The following is a 10,089-nucleotide window of genomic DNA, read 5'->3' as shown; positions in this document are numbered from 1 at the left end:
CTGGACAGGGCTGGTACTAGAGATAAGGAAGCCATGTCTGAGTGCATGTCCCCAGAATTTGCCCCCATTTTCTGCTTCTGTGACCCAGCCAGTAACTCCTGACTGCCAGTAAGCACCATCCACTCCCCCCGGCCAGAAAGCTGGTGGACTGTTTTGTGAATGCCTTCTCAAGGGACTCACAGTGGGAAGAAAGCCAATCCAGAGCCCTGATCTCCATGGAGAAAGCCTCTGGATCACCACCTCTGGATCATCCTGGATCATGACATGGGGCTACACCTTGAGTTCCTTGTACCCAACCAACACCCAGACAGTGCACTCAAGGACATCAAAGGCCAATAAAACACATTGTTTCACACACCATCAATGCACAAAATCGCCCTCTGACTCAGGAGGTCTCCCTGTCTCTCCAGTAGCTTTTGTCTTTGTTTTCATCATCAACATCTCATCATATTGCCAGAAGAGTTTTAAATAAAATATATTTGCATAAAAGAGATCTCTTTTCTCCTTAACTCATGGAACTATAAAGCTGGGTTATAATGGGCAAGCCTTGAGGAAACAGAGAAAAATTCCTATCCATAGAATTAGTTTTATTTACCCGTTACCTTACTTGAACTTAATTCCTTCTGAGTAGTGTTGCATGCACAGAAAAAGGGGACAAGGCTTTCTACCAGATTGGAGCCTGCTTTTAGGCTTTGTAATGCAGCGATTCAATCTTCTCAGCAAGCCCTGAGATAGACACGCAGCAACGGGAAGCTGCCGGATCAAGTTTACGTGGGCAGAAAGGAGCCCCACCACCAAGAGCGCCGTGATGGCGTCTCACCGTGAGAACCAGACTGGATTAGAATCAGACGGACTGCAGGAACTCAGTGCAGTTCGAGTTACACAGAGCAGGTCCACTTACGGGGAGGTGCCTGCTGATTGAAGATTAGCCCGCAGCCAAAGGAAAACTAACAGCGTGGAGGAACTGGTCGAACAAGATCAAGCGTTCCCTCTTCGCGGCGCCGCGCAGTGTGCAGCAGCCGGGGCTGGCGCTCGATCTCCTTCCACGGCATCCGAATCATTTCCAGACCGGCAGCACAAAGGTCAGCCACTTCCTCCGAACACATTGTGGGTCCAGCGGCTCTGAAAGGCCGTAATTTCAGAATCATCGGGAGACGTCAAGGAGGAGGGCCAGTATCTGTAGCTACGCAGAAGCACGTCCAGTTACCCAGCAGACGAGAAAGGGAGGCTGACTTCCAAGCCAGGAGTAAACGCAGCGGACTTTCATTCCGCCCCCAGTCAACTAGCGGACTCCACAACCGCCAACCAACTCCTTAAAGCACTTGAACCCCTGGCTCTTTCCTCGGGTTTCATGGACTTGCGCATGTCCCGTGGCTCCCCCATGAGAGATACAGAGGAGAATCCCACCCCTTTCTCTGCACCTTTCAATTCTCCCCCAGGCATCTGACCGTATTGACCTCAAGTGAGGAGAAGCGGCAAGCTCCCCGGCCTCTGGGTTTGGGGCTCTTTGTAAAAAGGCACTGTGTCTCCCTCACTCTCCTTAGGCTTGATTGCACAGCCGTCCTGGCGGCTGACCCGTGAAAGGGCGGGCAGGTTAGCGAAAGCCTATGTCGGGTTAGCGAGGGGACAGCTGGTGGCCAACGGGCACTGATGGGACATGTTTCTCTCATTGTTCTCCCTCTTAAAAAACTTCATGAGAAGGCCTGACTCAGAGTAAACACATCTATACATACATAAAGTATTTTATCTAGTGCAATAATTTTTGGCCCTGGCCTGCATAATTACTTACACTGACGAGGCTTTTAAAAATTGCCATGCCTGGGCCCAACCCCAGACCAATTAAATCAAACGTCTGAGGGTGGGCACAGGCAGCGGGTTCTGTTAACAGCCCCCCAGATGGTTTTAATAAGCAGCCGGGGCTGAGAATCACTTAGATCTAAATCTAAGACCTCACCTAGTATAAGCCACGCCCCAATTTCAACGTTGTTTTTTTAGAAAGTGCTGAAATCTACACATATTCTGTGGTTGTTCTCAACGTCTTAGGCAGATTTCAACAATCTCTGTAGTAAGGTAGATAATCTGTTCCTAAGTAGAAGTACGTAGTACAACCGTCGCCAGCAAGAGTCCGCAGAGATGTATCGTTTAGGAAAGGGCTTGGGGCGCCTGGGTGGCGCAGTCATTAAGCGTCTGCCTTCGACTCAGGGCGTGATCCCCGGCGTTCTGGGATCGAGCCCCACATCAGGCTCCTCCGCTATGAGCCTGCTTCTTCCTCTCCCACTCCCCCTGCTTGTGTTCCCTGTCTCGCTGGCTGTCTCTCTCTGTCAAATAAATAAATAAAAAATCTTAAAAAAAAAAAAAGGAAAAGGCTTGGCTTCAGGTAATCCAACATGGGACTGATAGTGGCTTAAAGAAATAAGGGTTCATTTGTGCCCCATCACAAGAAGTCTGGAGGTGGGCAATGCAGAGTTCGAGCCGTGGCTCCCTAACCCTAGGAAGTACCCGGGCTTTTCTTTGTGCTCCCGAGATAAGATTGCCAGACTTAGCGACAACAAAAATGCAAGGCAAGCAGTTAAATTTGAATTTCAGACAAATGACAAATAAATTTAGTGTAAGTATGTCACATGAAATATTTGGAAGTACTCACTGGAATAGTCTGACGTCATTTTTGATGTTTGCTGACAGCTTTCAAGCCCCCTTACTCCCCTTTCCTCCCCCCCCCCCCACCCCTGGACCCCCATTGGTACCAGCTGCAAGTTCAAACCGCCCACCGCCAAGCCCTTCAGCTCAGCCCCACCCCCGAAACTCCAAAGGAGTTGCCCCATCCAGCTCTCTCAAGCTAGTTTTGGATCTGCTGGGGATGTCCCAGCAGCCCTCATTATGTGAGTAGTAAACCTGTCATGCCTTCTCGGTATGTATATGGTGTCAACAGTTTTCACATCTGAACGGAATTGGGGGATGGGAGGGGTCCAGGCATTTCTGGGGCTGACCATAACAGGAGACGTAACTGCAACACGTAGACTAAAAAATTGTTTGTTGTTTATCTGAGATTTAAATTTAACTGGACATCCTGTATTTTATCGGGCAACCCTAGCTGCGAGCCGTCATCTTCATGCCTGTTTCCTCAGAGTCGCAGACAGGCTCTTTACCTTCGGGTCTCAAAGCCATGCTCCAACAGGAAGAGGCAAAAAAAAAAAAAGAGAAAAAAAGCTTTCTTTCTGGTGAGTCTTGGCTTTTTGTTTGGGAAGAAAACTTCTCCTCAGGTCTTCTGGCTGCATTTCATTATGTGAAACTTTCTGGCGTAGGTATACTCGCTGCGAGAGAGCCTTGAAAGCTGAGTGCTTTAATGTTTGTAACAGGGTCGAGGCTGACTTGGAAGATAACCCACAGCACTACTAGGAAGTTGCCTGTTGCCCTATGTAATGGGTTTATTTTCAAAATATCTTTACTTATCCATAAGTCAATTTCCCTCTCTCTGAATACTGTTAGCCTGTAGGGTATGGGGACACAAATGTCACCTGGGAAGAAGGATACGATCCAAGGACCTGCAGCTTTGACAATCAGGAGCTTAATCCGAGGTCCCCCCTGGACCTACTGAATCAGAACCTGCATTTCAACAGTCTCCAAGTGATTGTATAGAACTAAAGTTTTAAAAGAACAGAGAGAGGAAAACCCTGAAAAAGTGAAGAAGAACGTTTCCTGAGCAATTCTCGCTCCCCATGAGATATGGGTGGGGCCCAGAAGCTTCCATGGGTGCTCAAGATGGGACTCGGGAAGCAGCTGAAGAACCAAAACTGCTGTCATTGCACCTGCCATTCAAGAAGCGAGATAACCGACAGCCTCTGCTACCGCACCAGCCGTCCAGGCCAAGGGGCATTTGGGGGAGGCTGAGGGGGACCCACGGTGCCAGCAAGGGGCTGGGGTGAGGTTGAGTCAGCCAGGAAGGGCTTTGGGGCCCTGACCAAGTCAGGAGAGACCAACCCACCCAGCCACCAACCTGGTCTGCAAATGCCAGCAGGGCGAGCAGCAAGCAGGCTGATAAGAAACATTGTTGAGACCAGAGGCGCCAGGGGACCCTGCTCCAATCCAAATAGCCTTCGCATTCGCGTCCGCACCCCAAGGTCACCTTCCGGGGGCCGAGAGGTTCAGTCTGCGTCAGAAGGGCTGGACTGATGACTGGCGGTCAGTGTCCATTCCGATTGGTCTGTGCCTGTGCCAAATCAGTTGTGAAATATTTTGAATATCGCCCCTGGATAAAGCCACCCCTCTCCCTTCTCTACCCAGATATGACCTTGGCAAAACCAGAGGGAGGGAAAGGCAAAATCTAAGGGACTACCCTATTCACTTACGAAGAATATTTTCATGTGTGTACCGGGCGGAAGCTACGAGATTAGGCGAAATTGAATTTTCTCTCCATTCCCCAGCACGTGGGGGAACAGGAGGAAAACAGGAGAGGTATGGACAAAATAAAGTAGCTACAGGTTGTCTGCATCTGGCAGTAGGGTGAGGAAATTTCCACCCCCCTGTGGACATAAGGATAATCGATTTCCTCTATTAAATATTTAGCTATCTATATGGATTTGTATTTTTCTGTAGATTTATTCAGATGTCTTTTTTTCTAATAATCTGATGCCAATCCCTAACATAATGTATTTTTCTCTACGTAAGGAGGGAGACGGAGATACAGAAAATGATGTGCAAGTCAAATTCTTCTGGAAAAGAATAAAACAAGAGCTGGTGACTACCTGAGGCAATACACGCTACCAGAAGGGAAAACAAGCCACCAGTTGGGTGGAAATGTTCCCGGAAACCCAAATTTGCTGCCCGCTGCAGGAAAGGGCAGTACTCAAGAGACAGTTTTGATTAGAAAGGAATTTGAGCTTTATTCAGGAGGCCGGCCACCTGGGGAGGAGGCCAAGTCTTATCCAAAAGCCAATCGGAGGTTTCTGCCTGGCCCAGAGAATTCTAAAGGGGTTTAATCAGTTAAGGGAGAAAGGTGGTCCGTGACATTTCTTGATCCCATGCTGACTTGATGACGCCGGCTCCAGAGCTGTCCCGGTGCTCGGAGATTGAAGTCTGGGTCCTTGGTACCCAGGGGTTGTGCAAGAGGGCTCTGTTCTTTCTGCAAAGGAGGGCGAGGTCTACAGATAGGACAAAGGAGGTCAGTAAAGTCATTGTGTGACCTGAAAAAAGAAACATTTTGCTGGAATATTGCTGGGCTAACCAGAAAGCTGAGGAGGCTTAAACAGACTTGCCGGCCTGTGTGGCCTGGGAAATGTTCTGGTCCTTCATTCCCCAAGGCCAGTGGTCTATAGATCTCAAAGAAAGTAGATTAGTTCTGTTACAGATCAAGGGCCTTAAGTCATCCTGCAAGAAGTGTGCTAACTTGAAGCAAGTAAACCCGTAAGACCAGCTACGGCGCTGTTACAGAAAAGCAACAGATTAGCCCAGAATCCCAAGAGGAGAGCTGCTTATCAGACTAACCTCCATCTCTGGGAGATGAAGCTTCTGGATAATCAAGCTACTCTTTTTTCATTGGGTCATTCCACGAATATTTATTTAGCTTAACTCTGTGCTGGACCCTATTCTAGGACCTGGGGATCTGGCAGTGAACAAAACAGACGAAAATATCTGACTTCACACCTGTTACAGTTGCAGGGGGAGAGGGACAGACAAAAGACTAATTAAATACGTAGAAATACATGATTTCTTATATAGTGTTAAGAGCAATAGAGAACAATTCAGAAAAGGGATACAGGGAATGTCTATGGTGGGGTTACAATTTTAAATAGGATGATTAGAAAAAGCCCTAAAGAGAGAATAGCATTGGAGCAAGAACCCAGAGGACATGAGGAGGCAAGTCAGGGAGCTATCCAGGAGAAGCAGGAACAGGAACAGCAGGTGCAAAGGCCCTGAGATGAGCAGGGCCTGGGCTGTGCAAGGGGCCGCACTCGAGAAGGGGAGAGTAGCAGGAGGTGAGGTTGGTGAGTGACGGAAGGAAGCAACATGCTGCTCCAATCCAAGGAGCTTCTTCACCTACACTTTCAGCCCTCCCAGAAGGCTGAATGCAGCGGAAGTCACCAAATCCGCCACCACTTGCCCTAAAGGAAAGCATCCGCATGGGCTTTTCAGCTCCTTCTTAAGATCATCATCTATATGGCTAAAGCTCTCTCTTGAATTGTGAGAAAACTTACTCCAGATCATTTCCAAATGTTCAAGTGCTGGAGAAGACTGAACCCAGCCAACTGGCACTTAATAAAGACAAATCCCCAATTTACTAATCATGTTTGAGCTACTCTACATTAAAGAAATATGGATCATAGCTGAACAGCTCCAAGTGATTCCTAGAAAAGATAGCAGACCGCGTGTTAAACGGCCAGAAAGCAAGAGTAGAGCAGTGGGTATTCGTTGATTATCATTCCAGCATCTGTTACTCTCCCTGCCCCGCCCTCCAGAGCTCACAATTTCTATTTCCAAGTGGTGGCAGGTAAATGGAGTCCATCCCTGGCTCCTGTGGGAACATGTGACCGAGGCTAAGCCAGTCGAAGCATTCCATGCCTCGAGCTGCAGAAATGTGTTCAAGGAGGCGTGTGGCTCTGACCCAGTGAGAGAGAATATCAGGACTCTGGTACAAATGCGGGGATGAAGATGTTTTCTCCCTTCGGATGATATGGGGTGTCAGGGTGAGGTACGTGGCTACAGCAGCCACTTTTCATCTAGGGGTGAAGAGGGGAGAGAGGAGAGGCGGTCTAAGCACCAAGAAAGGGAGCTAGAACTATGATAACACGGTGAATTTCTGCACCCCTGGACTTAACAGTCATAGGGTCCAACAGCACCTGATTCAACCTCAGGACTAGGGACTTGGGGCTGGGTAAGTCTTTGTGAGGGAAGGTGCTGTGCACTGGACGGCATTTAACAGCATCACTGGTCTCTAGACACTAGATGCCCGTAGCACCTCCCTCCCGGCGGTGATGGTCAAAAATGCCTGTCTTTGGGGGATTGTGCTTTTTCCCCCTTCTTGTTTTGGAAGTAGAATGGAGCCCTCCTGACCTCCAGAGAGATTTGATTCATTCACTTTTCTCCCTCCTAGCGAGGCGTGGGAGCTCTGGAGGAGAAGAGAGCCGGAGATGCTCATCTGGCATTGGACCCCACGCAGCTTGGAGGAGCTGGTTGCTATCCAGCCCCCCTTTCTGCTGCCAAACATGGGAGCAGTTGAGACTCCACTCCTCACACCCCCATACAAACCAGAACTGAGGAGCAGTCCTGGCAATGCCTGGGGAGGAGGACGGAGATGTTTCTGAGGATGGAAAGCACCTGGATGGATTTGCACACTGGGGAATGAGCCCACAGCGCTGGCCAAACGAAATCCTCAAGAGGCTTCTGTTAAAGCAATGACAAGCAGCTGGTCAGTGGTGTGTGGTCCAGATTCAGAAACTCTGTTCAAAACAGGGGCTTTTAATTTTATGCTACGGATCACTTTGGAAATCTGGTGAAGCCTTTATACTCCTTGGAATAAGGTCTTTTAAGGGCATAAAATAAAAATCCATGGAACTGATAAGGTAACCCATTGTATTGGAATAGCTATCAAAATATTTTAAAAACACATGTGTGCCTTAATAATATGTCTTTTTTAATAAGTTAGATGAAAAGATCTAGGGGCAGTTCTAAAAGCTTCGTGTCTTTGAAGTAGTGATGAATGTAAATTCTCTCCTAAGAAAGCTGAAACAACTGTCATATGATATGAAAATAAGAGTTTTCCACATTGTAAGAAAGTCACAGAAACTGCTAATATAAAGTACTGAATTTTGTTGTCGTTTTGTTTCCAAATGTTGTACATTTGGAATTAGTGGAAGTGCTAAATTTTAGCTAGAGGTCCATAAAAATAAAGAAGTGATTTTTTTTTCATTCAAGTTTATGGATCTCTTTAATCCCAGGTCAAGAAGCTTTTGTAACTAGATCAGTGGTTCTCAACCAAGGGCTATTCTGTCCCCCAGGGGACTTCTGACGATGTTCCTTAGACATTTTTTGTTGTCCTCACTAAGGGGGTGGGGGTGTGCTGCCAGCTTAGTGAGTAGAGGCCTGAGGATGCCGCTGAACACCTGACAAGTCACAGCAGATCTTTCCACAATAAAGAATTATCCAGCCCAAAATGTACGTAGCACTAAGACCGAGAAACCCTGACGTCGAGGAAGAACCCCTGGTCTGGATAAACTAGAATGAGGATAAAGAAGACTTTCTAAGGGCAGCTGGGAAGTCTGCCCCTTGCCCAAACCACATACCTGGTCCTTAGAAGCATGGAAAGCCTATCACCCCCCACCTTTACCCTAAGCGCTCTTGTGTTTAGAAGCTAAGAGGCAGGGTTGTGATTCTAAAGGCATGTGCTTCTTAGGACACCCAGACTTCCTGGGTTTAGAGGGTTAGGTCCAGTGAGGGCAATTATGCTGGATGTAACGAAAGGAGAGGAGGAAGAGGCCAGAGCTTAGAGATGAAGTAACGAAATGGGCTGATCTGGGGCCAAGAGGCTGGCTTCCTTGAGACTGGCAGCTGACGTGATGGGTGGTGACAAAGAGCCCCTCCTTGAACAAACTTTAGTCAAGCTCCTCTGAGCCCTCTTCTTGACTAGACCTCATCTTTGGGCCCATCCTTGGCCTGTCTTTTAAGAATCCTGTCAAGCCAGTTAGGCAAGAATACTCCTGAATCCCCCTACCCCTGATATCTCCTTTTAGTAACTGTCCATCTACTGACCTCCTCACCCTGGCTATGCATCCCAGCTGTCTTTGCTGTACCTGGAGCTGAAATGCGTCTCTCTCCCCTATTGCAATAGTGTTGAATAAAGTCTTCCTTACTGTTTTAACAAATGTGAAAACACCCATTCTCTAACAGTCAAGGTCCAAGCTCTGCAGCTCTGAGAATGGGGAAGCAGCCAGCAGGCGGATCTGCAGGGAGGCTGAGCACTAATGGCAGTGGCCCTATAGGGAGCAGGGGTGAGGTTCTCTGTGGAGGAGCCCACGTCAGCAGTTCCCACATATGAGGGGAATTGGTATGCCTGACAGAAGCAGAAGACCAGGGACAGCTGCAACCTGAAAGAGAAGGAGCCACTGAACACATAGGGGGCAGGACAGCCCTCCATTCATGCCCACCCCTCATCATTATTCTCCGTGTAGCACATAAGCCTCCAGGATTCCTACACCGCCTCGGGGAGTCAGGCACAGCGTCTCTCCCAGAAGGCATTTCTCACCAACCACAGCAAGGGAGAGACCCAAAACCAGGTTTAATTTGATTCAGAAATATAATATTATACTTCTTACACGGAGTGTTGGGCAGCGTACTTACCGTGGCTATGCGTGAACGTATATCTGCGTATACGCAGTTCTCTGATTAACGTCCAAGTCTTCTCCGCGATGGAACTGGAGCAGTTCTTCTCCGGGTGTGGCTCAGGGCCATGGCTCCGCTCTGGTCTATACTTTTCTTGTCTCTTTGTATCACTGGCTGATGCTCTTCCGTTACACATTCTCTTCTGCATCCCACACCATGTATGTGGGATTTTCCCACCAGAGCAGCCATCACCCAGTAAAAACTCCTTGATTCTCCCATTTATCCAGGTTGCTGTGAAGTGATGTCTGTAGCCCAGAGGTTAGGGGAGGTTCTTGCTATCCTGAAAGTCAAGTTAAATCTTCAGTGTAGCAGTTGCAAAACTGTACATAACCAAAGCTTTTCCCAAGATTTAGACAAATTCCGTGGGGGCTTATATGCTTTGAGTTTCTTCTGCCTCCCCCCCCGCCCCAGTTTCTTCTTCTTCCCAGGTGCTGCCCTGCACCACGTAGAATCAGGTGTGAAATACTATGCTCTTCCCACACACACAATAAAATCCACTCAAACACAGCATCACGGGCCTAATTGATTTTAAGGAATCACTGGGGTTACAGGGGCGGGACAACACAGGATAACAGACGTTCCTGCTCCCCCAAGTCTCTCACTGCCATCAGGCAGTGTCCTCCCTCCAGCTTTTTTATCTACTTCTGTCCTCTCTCGCCCGTCTCCAGTTCCAGTTTCTCTCTAGATCAAGCCATGCTTCTGTCTCTGATACCTACC

At 48.2% G+C, this 10,089-nt stretch overlaps 1 long non-coding RNA gene across 3 annotated transcripts in view; it reads right to left on the bottom strand.

Moving 5' to 3' along the window:
* Positions 1-10,089, bottom strand: part of LOC103672712 — a 28,055-nt gene that overhangs the window by 15,156 nt on the left and 2,810 nt on the right. For 2 of the 3 annotated variants that reach the window (XR_005833409.1, XR_571223.2), the window contains exons 2-4: positions 9,331-9,652; positions 3,995-4,207; positions 902-1,122 (exon numbers count right to left, since the gene is read on the bottom strand). This is a non-coding gene — a long non-coding RNA (uncharacterized LOC103672712). Of the gene's footprint in view, positions 1-901; positions 1,123-3,994; positions 4,208-4,860; positions 5,139-9,330; positions 9,653-10,089 lie in introns of those variants that run through there. The other variant, XR_571224.2, reaches the window with a different exon arrangement.

The sequence above is a fragment of the Ursus maritimus genome, unplaced genomic scaffold (assembly GCF_017311325.1).
Source record: "Ursus maritimus isolate PB19 unplaced genomic scaffold, ASM1731132v1 scaffold_8, whole genome shotgun sequence".
Lineage (NCBI taxonomy): Eukaryota > Metazoa > Chordata > Mammalia > Carnivora > Ursidae > Ursus > Ursus maritimus.
This window is presented reverse-complemented; position numbering and strand designations above follow the sequence as displayed.